Genomic DNA, 14,703 nt, shown 5'->3' with positions numbered 1-14,703 from the left:
ATAATGAAACATCAAGACAATGTAGAATATTGTCTAAAGCCAAGACTTCTCTACATCCTTTGTATTATACATTTAGACTCAATGTCCTTTACATTCTTTAGAATTCACCTAATCATATTTGAAGATGCTTTTGTTGAATAAAATAGAAACTGTGTAAACTCTGGTTAAAATTATACCTGTTTCAAATGTATATTAGCCCTAATTTCACTCTGGTAATCATATGCATTTAGAAAATTCTGAATTTATTCTACTTTGAAAAGTATTACTAATACCTCTTTAGAGGGAGGGTGTTATAGACTGAATTGTGTCCCCCTAAAATTTATATGTTGAAGCTCTAATGTCCAATGTGCCTGTATTTGGAGACAGAATCTTTAAGAAGGTAATTAAGGTTAAATGAGGTCATAAGTGAGAAGCCATAATCTAATAGGACCAATGTCCTTACAAGAAAAGGAAGAGACACCAAGGGCACACTCACACAGAGGAAAATGACATGTGAGAACACAGTGAGAAGGTGATGTCTCTGCAAGCTAGTGAGATTCCTCACCAATGTCATTACTTTCATCTTGGGCTTCCATACTCCAGGACTGTGAGAAAATAAGTTTTTGTTGTCTAAGTTTTTGTTGTAATTTGATGTTTAAAATGTTTCATGAGTATTCATTGCCTTAAAAGAAGCCTATCTTTGTAAACATATTTTTGTGTACGTCCATGTTTATGGAATCTGGTAGAGCTATAAATGAAGTAGTTATTTTTTCTTTTAGAAAATTTTATATTGCTTCCAAGCCTTTATTCATATAACAAAATGATTTGCTGTGTTCCATGTTAGAGTGCCTAATAACTATATGCATTTTCTGCTTTTGACAGAAATGTGTCTTTCTCTGGAAGACAGAATTATTTTATGGGTTGTTTTCTAAAATACATTGTTATTTTTTCCCTTCCTTTTGGTTTTAACCTAATTTATTTATCTATTTATTTCTTTATGTAAGAATCAACTGTAACTCTAGTTTTAGGAGAACAAACATATACAATGCTCATTTTTTACATGTACATTTTATATATTTTATATTTTTAAAATTGAAAAACGCTCTGATCAAAGGCATTAGTTTTATACGTAACCAAAAACAGATTATTTCAGGTGACACTGATAGAGAATATAAGCATATGAAAACTGCTCATGAACTCAGGATCAAGCCTATCTCATTCCTTCAGGATTAAGCTCTAAATTATAAATAGCTACTAAGTTATCTGAGCAGGCCTAGAAGAAGATATTCAGAGCCCTACACAGTGAAAAATTATATTACTCCACTAACTCTCCAACTGTAGTTGAAAATACTACAAAATGATAAAATAGGCATACAAAATAATAAAAAAGTATCAGTACTCATTATGATTAATAGTCCATTGCTTTATATTTCATTATGATGACCTAAGCATATGCTTAATTAGTTTATTGATAATTCAAGCTCTGTCTGAAAGCCACCAGAAGAAAATATGCAGCAAATGCAGTATAAGAGAAATGTTTTCTACTTAAATTTTTTCTCTTGGCCAGCCCTTAAAATTGATATATTTCTCTTCAAAACCAGTCTCCAACAAGTTTACTGAGCTTCACATTCCTTTACACCATAAAGTTTCACTTTATAAATATTAATTTGGTTAATCTTCATCGCAGTAATGTAACTGTATTTAGCCTACTTGCATTTATAAAATTGTGAATTTTTTCTTTTTTAATTAGTATATTTATAATTTCATTAACCATTGATAATTAAGAGGTCATAGAGACCATATTTGTTGTTACAAATCTGAAAAGATTCAGGAAAGGACAGTATTTCTGGGATTGTCACAGTAAGAACCTCCAAAAATCTTGTCCATAAAAGCAGTAAAAACACTAGCAAATACTGTCAAAACCAATTCATCCAGAATTTTGGGAATTAACCAAATGCTTACAACAATCTGAGGCACATTCATTCAATAAACGCCTGATTCTTAAAAATAATAGCAATGTCAGTAATTCTCAATAGTTGCAGCAAGCTTTGTGATACTTTAGCTTGCTCTCTTTCGACCCACTTTCACCCTACGTTCCTTGGTATCCTTGAAAACCAGCAACCTAAGACCACTGGAGAAGCCAAAATGGGTTTGGAACTTTTACTGAATTTTCCAAATAATGTTTTTTTTTTTTTTTTCTGCTTGCCTAGAGGCTCTCAGGAGTACCCCAATTAACAGTTTGTTCTTTATTAAATCTGACTCAGTCTGCTCAGTGGGTGAAGCCCTGTTTGCAGGCCCTTTTTATAAAATAATAAGAAGCTATTGTTAAGCATTGAAGCTGTGTGAGGCAGTGTTACCAGTTGTGGTGCTCAAGAGGCTAGACAAAAAAATAAAATAAAGGAAAATCTGGAGAATGATATGTCCACGTGGAGCTTTGAAAAGCTCTGAAATATTCCTGGGAACATAGAAGATCAGAAGCATGTGGTGAGTTGTGTGCATGTCCAGAAAGACTTGAGGAGGCCCTATTTTCATATTTCTGACACACCTTGAGGCTCTGTACAAGCAGAAAGTGAAGGAATAAAGCAGATTTGGAAACTGGCAGAGCAATGATGTTTATCCCAACATACACCCAGAGCCTCCTGGCAAAGGGTGGGAGACTTTTTGATTCAAAGCATTCAAGAAAATCTCTGACCAATCATTAGCTGAGTTAGAGACTACAAGCCACACATGACAAAGAATACAGACTTTACAGAATTAGTCCTGAAAAGTCACTAACTAAGCAAAGAGCAATAGCTGCAACAATAATAACAACAACAGAAGTAATAACAAATGGCAAGCCCTGAGGGGGATCTGATTCCCAAAGTGGTCTAATTCTAATTTTACAAGGGAAAAGAATAATTTTACAACAGTAAATGAGGTAATCCAGATTTAATGAACAAATTCTTAGAGGGACAAAAACTACTGAAACTGACTCAAGAAGTAATACACGACTTGGATAGACTTGTAACTAGTGAAGAAGATGAAAGAATAATTAAAACTTCCTAAAAGAAAATTCCAGGGTTATATGGCATCATTGGTAAACTCTACAAGATGATTTAAAGAGAAAAACTGCCAATCCTTTACAAAATTTTTCCAAAAACAGAACAGGAGAGAATATTTTCTAACTCATCCTATAAGGCCAGCATTACCTTGACACCAAAGCCAGATAATGACATGACAAGAAAAGAAAACTTCAGAAAAAATATCACTTATGAATAGATGAAAAAAAATCAGTTCTTAATAAATTACCAGCAAAGCAAATTCAGCAACATATGAAAACAATTATATACCATGACCAATCTGTACCTATCCTAGGAATGAAAGATTAATTTAACACATGAAAATTAATGTAATATACCATATCAATTGAATAAAAGCAACCACATGATCATTCCAATGTGTGCAGGAAAAGCATCTGACAATATCAAACGTATTATTATGAAAATAATTCAACAAACTAGGAATACAAGGGACTTTCATTAACCTGATAAAAGTTATCTACTCAAAATCCACAGTTAACATCTACTTAATGGCGATGAACTGAAAACTTTCCCCTTAATATCAGGAACAATCCAAGAATTATCTATTCTTGCCACTTCTACTCAACGTTGTACTTAAGGTACTAGCTAGAGCAATTGGGAAATATGAAGGGAGAAAAGCCATGTAAATTAGAAAGGAAGAAGTGAATCTCTCTCTAATTTTAGATGACATAATCATGTACATAGAAAACTGGAAGGAATCCACTGGAAAATTTTTAGAATTAGCAAACAAGTTCACCACATCACAAGGTCAATATATAAATATCAATGTTCTCTATATATTGGTAATAAATATGTTGAAAACAAAATTAAGAAAACATTTCTATTTATAATAACATCAAACATGTTAAAATGCTAGGAATAAATTTAACAAGATATATGACTTATGCACTGAAAAGTTCAAATCACTGTTTTAAGAAATTACAAAACTAAACAAATAGAAAGAGGCCATGTTCATGGATCAAAAGACTTAGTATTGCCAAGGGTGCAGTATTTCCCAAATAAATTTACAGAATCAACACAACTCCTTTCAAAAACCCAGTAGCTGATTTTGCAGAAATTGGCAAGCTAATCCTAAAATTTATATGTAAATGCAAGGGACCTAGAATTGCCAAACAATCTTGAAAAAACAAAAACACAATTTTGGATGACATACTTTGTTATTTCAAAACATACTACAAAGCTACAGTGATCAAGAAGAGTGTAGTATTGGCATACAAATAGACATATAGATCAGTGGAATAGAACTAAGAGTTCAAAAATAAAACTTTACATTTATGATCAATTGATTTTATCAGGGATGCCAAGACAACTCACTGGGGAAAGTAAATCTTTTCAAAAAATGTGCTGGGGGGCTTCCCTGGTGGCACAGTGGTTGAGAGTCCGCCTGCCGATGCAGGGGACACGGGTTCGTGTCCCGGTCTGGGAAGATCCCACATGCCGCAGAACGGCTGGGCCGGTGAGCCATGGCCACTGAGCCTGCGCGTCCGGAGCCTGTGCTCTGCAACGGGAGAGGCCACAACAGTGAGAGGCTTGCGTACCGAAAAAAAAAAAAAAAATGTGCTGGGACAATGTGATATCCACAATCAAAAGAATGAAATTGGATTTCTGCCTAATACCATATGCCAAAATTATCTTAAAGGGGAATAAAGACTTTAATGTAAGAGCTAAAATTTTAAAACTCTTAGAAGAAAACTTACAAATAAATTTTCATGATCTTAGGTTTTATGATGTTTTCTTAGATAGGACATCAAAAGTGAAAAAATATATATAATAGATCAATTAGACTAACAAAAGTAAACTATTTTGTATTTTAAAGGACACCATCAAAAAAGTGAAAGGACAAACCACAGAATGGGAGGAAGTATTTGTAAGTCCTATGTCTGATAAGGGAGTTGTATACAGACTACACAAAGAACTCTTGCATCTCAACAATAAACAAAAAAAAATTAAAAATTATACAAGTATTTGAACACTCATACACTACTGGTGAAAATGTAAATTGATGCAGTCACTTTAGAAAACAGTTTGGCAATTCATTAATAAGTTAAATATTGTGTTACCATATGACCCAGCACTTCCAATATGAAGTATATACCCAAGATAACTGAAAGTATATATCTACACAAAAGCTTACACACGAATATTTATGGCAGCCTTATTCATAATACCCTCAAAGTGGCCAAAACCCAAATGTTTATCAATTAGTGAACAGATAAACAAAATGTGATATACCCTTACAAGAGAATATTATTCAGCAATTAAACGTGGAATAAAGTGCTAATGAATTCTGGAATTAAGTATGAACTTTGAAATGTTGCAATAAATGAAAGAATCAAGTCACTGAAATACATACTGTATGATTCTATTTATATGAAATTTCCAGAATAAGCAAATACATAGAGACAGAAAGCAGATTCATGGTTACTGAGGTCTACAGATAGGAATTGAAAGTGACTACTAAAGGGTACAGGCTTTTTTTTGAGTGATGAAAACATTCTAAAATTGGATGGTGATGATGGCTACCCAACTATGCTAATATAATACAAACCACTGAATTGTACACTTTATATAAATGTACACTTTATACAAATGTATATATATATATATATATAAAATCAGATATATTTTTATCATAAAATGGCAAGTTAATGAAGAAAGAGAGGAGAAGTTCACTTATCTGAGGACATTTATTTTTAACTCACTTTTCCTGGTGTTGGTAAATGAGCTACTCCTACTGTTAGAGTTTCCCAACACACTCCAATAGCCATTCAGTATCTTTTCTTCTGGTGACACCATCTCTAAAAGGCAGTTTGTTTACATTACCTGGGAGCTAGTGTCCTATTTTAGTCCACTTGTATGTGCTTCTGTGACAAAAATCAAGTGCCAATTCACTCTTTATTCTCAAAGAGTGCTAAATGTATACTGTGTTCAAATGGAGCAATGTGCCCTAATATCAGGCTGCATAGTGTTCCCAAACTGAAATTTTTAATGAGATTGAGGATGCTAGCCAAAATTACAAAATGCATCAGAAAACTCATGCCACTCCAAATAAGAGTGAGAAACATAACAAGCAACAGCTTTTCACACTATGGAATCTAGATGCAGAATGGAAACTATAAAATGAGTATTAAAAATAATTTAAGGCTTGATGAGGCAACAAATATATTACAACTTAATAACCTTTTTAAAAATACTCACTTTTCCAAAAACCAATGAAACAGTTATGAAAAGAGACATTTTTCCCAACCACAAGGCAATTCCCAAATTTGCAACAAAAATAATTATATTACTAAACATCATTTTCCTAATCTTAAATATATTATTTAGAAATTAAAACCATTGGGGCTTCTGTGGTGGCACAGCGGTTAAGAACCTTCCTGCCAATGCAAGGGACATGGGTTCAATCCCTGGTCTGGGAAGATCCCACATGTCGTGGAGCAACTAAGCCCATGTGCTGCAACTACTGAGCCCACGTGCTGCAACTACTGAAGCCCACATGCCTAGAGATTGTGCTCCAGAACAAGAGAAGCCACCGCAATGAGAAGACTGCGCATCACAATGAAGAGTAGCCCCTGCTCGCCGCAACTAGAGAAAGACCACGCATAGCAACAAAGACCTAACACAGACAAAAATAAATAAATAAATTTATATTAAAAAAGAAATTAAAACCATAAAATGCCTATCAAAATAAGTTTAAAATAAAATTAAAGTTCTAAATAATTTTGATTATGAGAGGAAGTCAAAAGATATATCCATTAATTTATATTATGTTCCTTTTCTTTCTTTTTTTTTTTTTTTTTTGTGGTACGAGGGCCTCTCACTGTTGTGGCCTCTCCTGTTGCGGAGCACAGGCCATGGCTCACGGGCCCAGCCGCTCCGCGGCATGTGGGATCTTCCCAGACCGGGGCACGAACCCGCGTCCCCTGCATCGGCAGGCGGACTCTCAACCACTGCGCCACCCGTGAATCCCATAATGTTCCATTTCTTGCAGGCTCATTAACTGCAAAGTACTGTTAAAATTCTTTTAAATTCATTATAATATTTGATCTCCATTTTGATCCTCATAACCCTGTGAGCTACATTAGAATTATATATCAATACAAAATAATAGAAAAATAAAACAGTTGAAGGCAGCATGAATAAAAGTAACCCTGAATGTTTAATAAGAATGTAGCTAGTTTAATTAGAGTTAAGTAAAAATCAAGTATCATGTTTAGTGACTGGACTGAGATGGAACACACATGCACATTGTTCCCATTACTGAGTGCCAGTGTGTGTCTGGCACTAACTCTTCCACATTAATTAACACATTTGGTGCTCATAACCCTGTAAGCTACCTTAGGATATTTTTGGCTGCTGGCAATAGGAAAAAGGAAAAGAAAAACAAACAAACCTCAAACTGGCTTAAACAAGAAGAAAACTGATTTCCTCACAAACCTGAAAGTCCAGATATTTCAGAGTTGGCTTAATCCAGGCTCTCAGCTCTATTTACAGATGAATGTATTTTGTCCTTTTCCATATGTCAGCTGGCTATAAAAATGTTTACAGGTAAACCCAGCATCACATCTCCTAAAAGCAACAGGAGGAAAGACAGATTTGGTGGAGAGCTTTCCAAGAAGTTCCAGGAGGTTCTTTCTTACTCTGGAATATTCAACAATCTTCTCAGCTTGATTTCTCCATTTAAACTGTATTAGATGCTCCATTTTCAACTAATGCTAACAAGGGAAATCATCAGATTACCCCTAAACCAATAAACTGTATCTCCTTGGGGGTGGGAATGAGCAAGTTGCCCTTATTGACCATGGTCTCTGAAGACTAAACCTGAAGTTTGGTTAGAAAAGTGGTAAGAGTGACTGGATCCTATGTAGGCACTCAAAACTGCCCTCTATAGATATATATTGTTATTATCACATCTCATTAATGAGGCTGACTATCATGTTTAAGGTCACACCCTTTACTGATGGCACTGAATTTCAAAACCCAGTCTGTTCACACTAAAACCTCCTTCACCACATAAACGCATAGTATTGTCTAACTACCAGTCTTTCCCCACAGAAGGTTAATGAAGCCTTACTTCATCTGAGAGCTATTGTTGAGATTTTATTCTACATAATTTCTTTTTGTTTCCTGTCTACCACTGGGATTCACGGTGACTCTGTAGTTATCGGTAAACACTGTATCTCAAACAGAAATTTAGAATTCTTGATATGAAAAGTTTGTGTTAAGGCTGCTCTTCTGAGACCATGGCAAATCCTCAACTTTTCTTTTATCTCCCTTGTTCCCAGTGTAATAATATGTCATGTTCAGCTCCACCTGGGATTTCTTTTGTTCCATTTCTTTAGCAATTTCTATCAAGTTTCTCTGTGATATTTTTATTACTTTCATTAGTAAAGCAAACAGATATCTCCTGGTCATGGAGAGTAGAGCCCTCAAAGGAACATTGTTGCAGTGTGAATGTTTGTGTCTCCCCAAATTCTTCTGTTGAAATCCTAAGGTCAAATGAGACAGTATTAGAAGGTAGGGCTTTTGGGAGGTGATTAGGTCATAACAGTAGAGCTTCCATGGAGAAGATTAATGCCCTTATAAGAGGCTCCAAGAGAGCTCTTTTGCCCCTTCTGCCATGTGAGGATACAACAAAAAGCCCTTGACCACAAAGAGGGCCTTCACCCAACCAATGCTGGCACCCTGATCTCAGAATTCTAGTCTCCAGAGCTGTGATGAGTAAATTTCTGTTGTTTATAAGCTACCCAGTCTGTGGTATTTTGTTATAGCAGTCCTAGTGGACTAAGACATATTAACAGAATCATGGTCTCATGGGTGATACTATTACTCCTTAAAAGGAACCCTGTTCATCCCCTTGGTATAGAGTAACAGACTTGTTGGACAATCATGGTATAAAGTAACAAACTTGTTGGACAATCATTCCCCTATATGTATCTATTCATCTTTTTAATTTTTTTTGACAGTAAACATTTTTAATACTTTCTTGGAATAACAGCCTCTCCTTTAGTATATGGAATCCAGATCTAAGAGCTGGTTCACATTTAGAAATTAGACAGCAAATTGCCACTTTTTCTTCTCTCAGCCTTTTCATCATTCATCATGGATTTTGTTTTAATTGTGTAAATTAAGCAACACCCTGTTGGCATCCCACATCTCTGTCCTATCTCTTGGTTTGGGGCACTTCAGACCCCTTCCAGATATCAGGGCAACATTGCTGCCCATTATGATAATTACACACACTTTTATTCTGATTTTTAAATGCTACTTGGCCTCTATGTTTTGTAATCCCCTTAACTCCAATACTACCAAGATAACCATCACTCCGTACCTACAAAAGACAGTCACCTCTGAACTTCTCAAAGATGCTGCATTGGTACATTCCATACTTTTTTGGGTAAATGTAACCTTCCCAAAAAATATAGTTAGTAAGTTGATTTTCTGAATGTATATAATCCTAACATGCCCAGTTTTCCAAGGCTTATGATCTCTTTCTCCAATATGTTTCATTTAAATTCTGGCCTGTCTACTTTACTTTGAGTGGGCCATGACTTTTTTCAGTCTTTCAAAAGCCACTCAAGTTTAATACTGTCTCCCAGGACCTTGCCAGGGTTTTAAATCATGTATCAATGGAGAATGGTCCCATATGTATAAACTCTCTTATTCAACTTTGTGACCTGTCCTCCTTGATCCAGAATCCTTAATATCCAGTCGATATACATTCCCTTGGCTCTTTGCAAGTTCGTTTGTTTCATAAGTCACACAGCTCCTTTGGCATGTAGTTACTTCCCCTTTTACAAGAGTGAGTTCTTCCAAAGCTTGATTATGCTGTGATATAATCTATTGACCAGGAGGAATGACAAAGCAGACCCTGAGGAGGCTGAATGCTTTCCTGTCAAGTGAAGACTTCTGCATTGTTTTCAAGCATGAGAGGAGAGGTGCTTTCTAAATTCTAACAGAAAGGAGTAGACACTTCTGCAGATCCAGAGGGTTTAGGGGAGTATCAGGATTCAGGTTTCCCAAATGTGTCAACTCAAATGCCCCATCCCAAATCTCAGGGTCCTACTCCTTCTGAAGCATGGCACTGATCTTGGTATACACACTTGCTGGAGTTAAAACATCAGTCTTTTCTAGAGCTCTGCTAACCTTATAATTAAGTCATGGGACTGATGCTCAGCTGTTTCTACCCTCTGGTTTCAGGAAATGACTATATTCTCATGGAGGCTTTCCCTATTGCCTTTAGTTTGTGATTAATCATCATTAGACTTTTATACTTTTTCTCATAAAAATTTTAACAGTTGAACCAGGACAGCATGCTAGAAGCTGTGAGTACATGAACTGACATTGCATGGTTCACTTTGCCACCTAGGTAACTGGTTAATCAGTTGCAAACTGCATTTTAGAGTCAGCTTCCTAGGATGATTCCTGGTACCAACTTTCATAGGTCAGTGCCCTCAGGAGACATACTATGGGAAAGATAGTTACACGCAGGAGGTTTACTGAGGGAATATTCTCAGATCCTATACCTGTGAGGGTTATCCTGTGTTGAAGCAAAAGGACTGGGCTTTTATCATTAGACACAGACTATCCACAAGGGAAATTCACATGCAAGCTCTCAGCAACCAACACTCCAAGAAGCTGGGAAGATAAGGGGACATCTGGGCAGCCTACCACTAGGCTTCCTTCTGCATATGAAGGTACTTTTAATATGTTAGCAGGAATTAAATAAAATCCCTTAGACTTCTCATTTCTAAGCCAAATATCCAAGTCTTTATCAACTACATTATAAAAAGTTTCAGAGCAGAAGCCATTTTATATTTCTGTTTACTTATCACAGTTTTGAACATGATATGCTCCAAAAATCTATTTTATTATGTTAAATAATTCACAAATAGTATAACTCTTCACTCAGATGTTCTCCCTTACATTCTTATTCATAAAATTCTTAACCACTTCTCCATTTGCTTACAAATATCACTGTCTGCTTAGTCTTTCCTAATTGACTTGTGGTCGTCTATTATTTGTTTGATACTTCATGTTTCTCTTGTGACCATTATTTTATTGTCTTCTTATCAGTTCAAGTTATTATCTTTATTTATGCCTATACTTGAGATGCAAAATACTTTATAGCTTGTGTAAAAGTTACATTTACTATTAAAAATATAGGCGATGCAGTAAACAACAAAAAATAAACCCCTAGATCTCTCTAATCATAATTAACAATTATCTACTCAGAATTTACTCAGTCACGAATATTAATGAACATAAAATTAGGATGAATATTTTTAATTATATAACTTATTAAAGCCTTTATATTGAGGAAACAAATTACACAAAATGAAGTACAAAATCTTATACAGTTAAGAGAAATTTTATGTAGGTATACTCCCATGTAACCATGGCCAAAGATGAATATACAAAGCAAGAAATACTTTTTGATGAAATGTAATTTAGGGCAAATATTACTTAAGCTCAATGAAAAAAGATTCATAGGATGATATTAGTGAAAGTTTTACTAAATTTTTAAAAATGCATTTTAAAAATTAGAAACATTTTTTAAAAGCTCACTCTCAGGTTAAGAGTAGAGATAACAACAACATTAGGATTAGAGTCATTATATTTTATAAATAATGTTCCAGCTTCAAATATAAACATGATATAAAAGATGAGGTCTTTAATACTCTCATTTCTTCCTAATTCCGCTAAGTCCCCTCTTCTCACTTTCAATATTTTTAATTACATTATATATTATTATACAAGATTTTATAACATTTATGTCTGTACCATTAGCACAATGCCCACAATTGTCCAATAATATTTATTTACATTAATGGCATTGCCTTATATCATCTTACAAAGACTTTTTTCAAGAAGTGCTTATGAGTGATGCATCCCTATATTTAATCATGTTTCCTTATGTTTGTCCCTAGACATATTGCCTGATATTCTAGAGGGTTTATATTATACTTTTGAATAATCAGTTCTTTTCTTTAGCACTTCATAAGCATTGCTCTGTGGTTTCTGGCACTCAAGTTACTTTTAAGAAATGTGTTGCCAGTCAATTTCCCTTCTTCTCAAGCTATTTGCATGATATTCCCTGGATGCCTGAACAGTATTTTCTTCATTCTTGAATTCCAATAATTTAGCTATGAACAGCATGTTGCTGAATATTCCATATCACATACACTTTATATGATACTTATGGTTAATCTGATATAGGGTTCTCATACTTCTTCCCTCATCCTTTCATCTCACCTTTTTATTATTATTATTATCATTATTATTATTGTCGCTGTTATTATCTTATACAAACACACATACAATCTTTAGGATTATTACAAACTTCATTTCAAGATCATGTTCTTATATTGTAACTTGGAAAATTATTTCTTTTCTATTTATCAGTTATCTAATTCACATATACCAGTTATTCTTGTTCTTGACCATATTTTTTCTTCACATGTAGTATCATCTTTCTGATATTATTTAGCATTTAAATGTGTATTTACTGCCTCTTTTGCATTAAAAAGATCTGTAAAAACTTAACTGAATATAATTAGTGTTTATTTTAGGTCATAATTTTGTGAGTTGGCTGCTGGTTGATCTGGGTTAAGTAATCTTATCCTGCTTCTGAGACTAGTGGGACATGAAGCATGTTCTTCTCTTCTCTTGGTGATAGCAAGAAGCCCAAGAGGGTAAGTGGAAACATACAAGGCTCCTTAAACATGCAAAGTAAGTGAAAACATGCTTAAAACTGTGTAGGAATCAAGGAGTAGGAAAACGATCTTTGCCTTTTTTGTGGGAGGAACTGCAAATTAAAGAGTGAATACAGGACAAAGGGATCAGACTTACGGTTTTCTTATACTATTTTTCTGTCATGAATTCAAATTCTATTTCTTTCTGACTTCTACTGACTCAACATTAATAATGCTATTTTCCTCTATATCACATCTTTTCATTTAATTTTTTTTTTATCTTTGAGCTCTTATATGGATGAGTTCATGTCCTTAAGTTGTTTCCATTTTGAAACACACATGGGTGTTTTCAAATAATTTGCTTATTCCTTGCATTTTGCTGGGGGCGGGTGGGTGGGGAAGAGGCTTTATGTAATGCTGTGTGCAAGACTATAACCTCTAACAATGTCCATACTATCTTCAAATGATCTCTACTAGTATTCCTCCCATTTTCTTAGAATCTGTATCCTAATCCCAAAGGAACATTCTTAGTCTTTGTATCCACACATTCAAAACTCATGTCACGAAATAAGTAAGCATTCATAGAAGTGCAGACAAAATATGGCTATAATTATTCATGAACAGATTTATTTTGCTAAGAACAGCAATACATTATTGATGTCTTATTACTCAAGTGCAGTTATATATTTCCTCCTTTACACACAAGCCAAAGGAAATTGATTAGAATCCTTGAGTTACATATAGAGGATACCTTCCTATGTTTAAAATGTATTTTACATATTGTGTTTGTGTACATATACATATGTATACGTGTGTGTGTGTACGTGGTATCTCAGGCACAAGTGATATATTTGTTTACAATTTGCTGGATTTTAATAGCAATGCAAAAAAAATGATCAAACTCTATGCAGGGGTCAGCAGTAACCTACTGATCTATTTTGAATTTAGTGTTTGAAGTATTATTGTCATTTGTGTACACATACTTCCAAACAAGTTGAATGCTCTTGATTAGATTACAGATCTTTAAAACTTTCCAACAGTTTATATCTGTTTGAATAGAATTCAGTATTAGTAACATATTCAAATATTGAATGAGACAGATATTGCAATAGTTTTATTTTTTCAAAATTATATATTGACGTCTTATTCATTTACTTAAAAAATCATGCCATAATAGAAAAATTCTAAATTTTATGGTCATGCCTATGCTCGTAAATAATTGAGTCAGAAAATAAAGGACTGGTATGCATCTTGTGGGTAGACACAAAAAAATCTGCTATACCACAAATATTCACACCTATAACCAAAAAGAAATAGACACTTTGTTGGAAGTTCAGAGTGCGAGCTTTCAGTGTCACAGTGTATTATGTTATCATGCCACTTTGAATTTTGTTTTACTTTTAGAGGATCTCACAGAATAAAATATATATGTGTGATATGAGGAATATAAAGTAAAATTTTTTTAGCTTCTGTTTATTGAATTCTTATGGGCAAATCAAATAAATAATTTATTTACTAATTTACTCTTTATGCATAAACAGTAACAATGGATGGACTGCCATGCTCCTAGCTAAGACCGACACTTTTCCCTGCTTTTAAGTTTCATCCCCTCACACATACTCAATGACATTGCTACATTGAATCTCCCTCTCCTCTTCTACCAATTCTCTTTTGTATTATTCACACTATCACAAAGATAAACTACTTCTTCCATCTTAAAAAATACCTGATTTAATACTATTTTCCTCTCTAGCTTCTGCTCCATTTACCTCCTCTTTACAGAAAAACTTCTTGAAAGCGTAGAATATAATTGCTGACTTCATATTGGTCCCTTCCACTATTTTTTGTACACAAACTCTACTAAAATTCCTCTTTCCAAAGTCACCAATGAATTTCACATTGGTGATTTCAATGATCAAATTGCAGTAATATTACTTTAGCTATTTAGG

The sequence above is a fragment of the Mesoplodon mirus genome, assembly GCF_964341445.2.
Source record: "Mesoplodon mirus genome assembly, chromosome: 17".
Taxonomy (NCBI): domain Eukaryota; kingdom Metazoa; phylum Chordata; class Mammalia; order Artiodactyla; family Ziphiidae; genus Mesoplodon; species Mesoplodon mirus.
The sequence above is the reverse complement of the archived record's forward strand: the minus strand, read 5'-3'. Positions refer to the sequence as shown.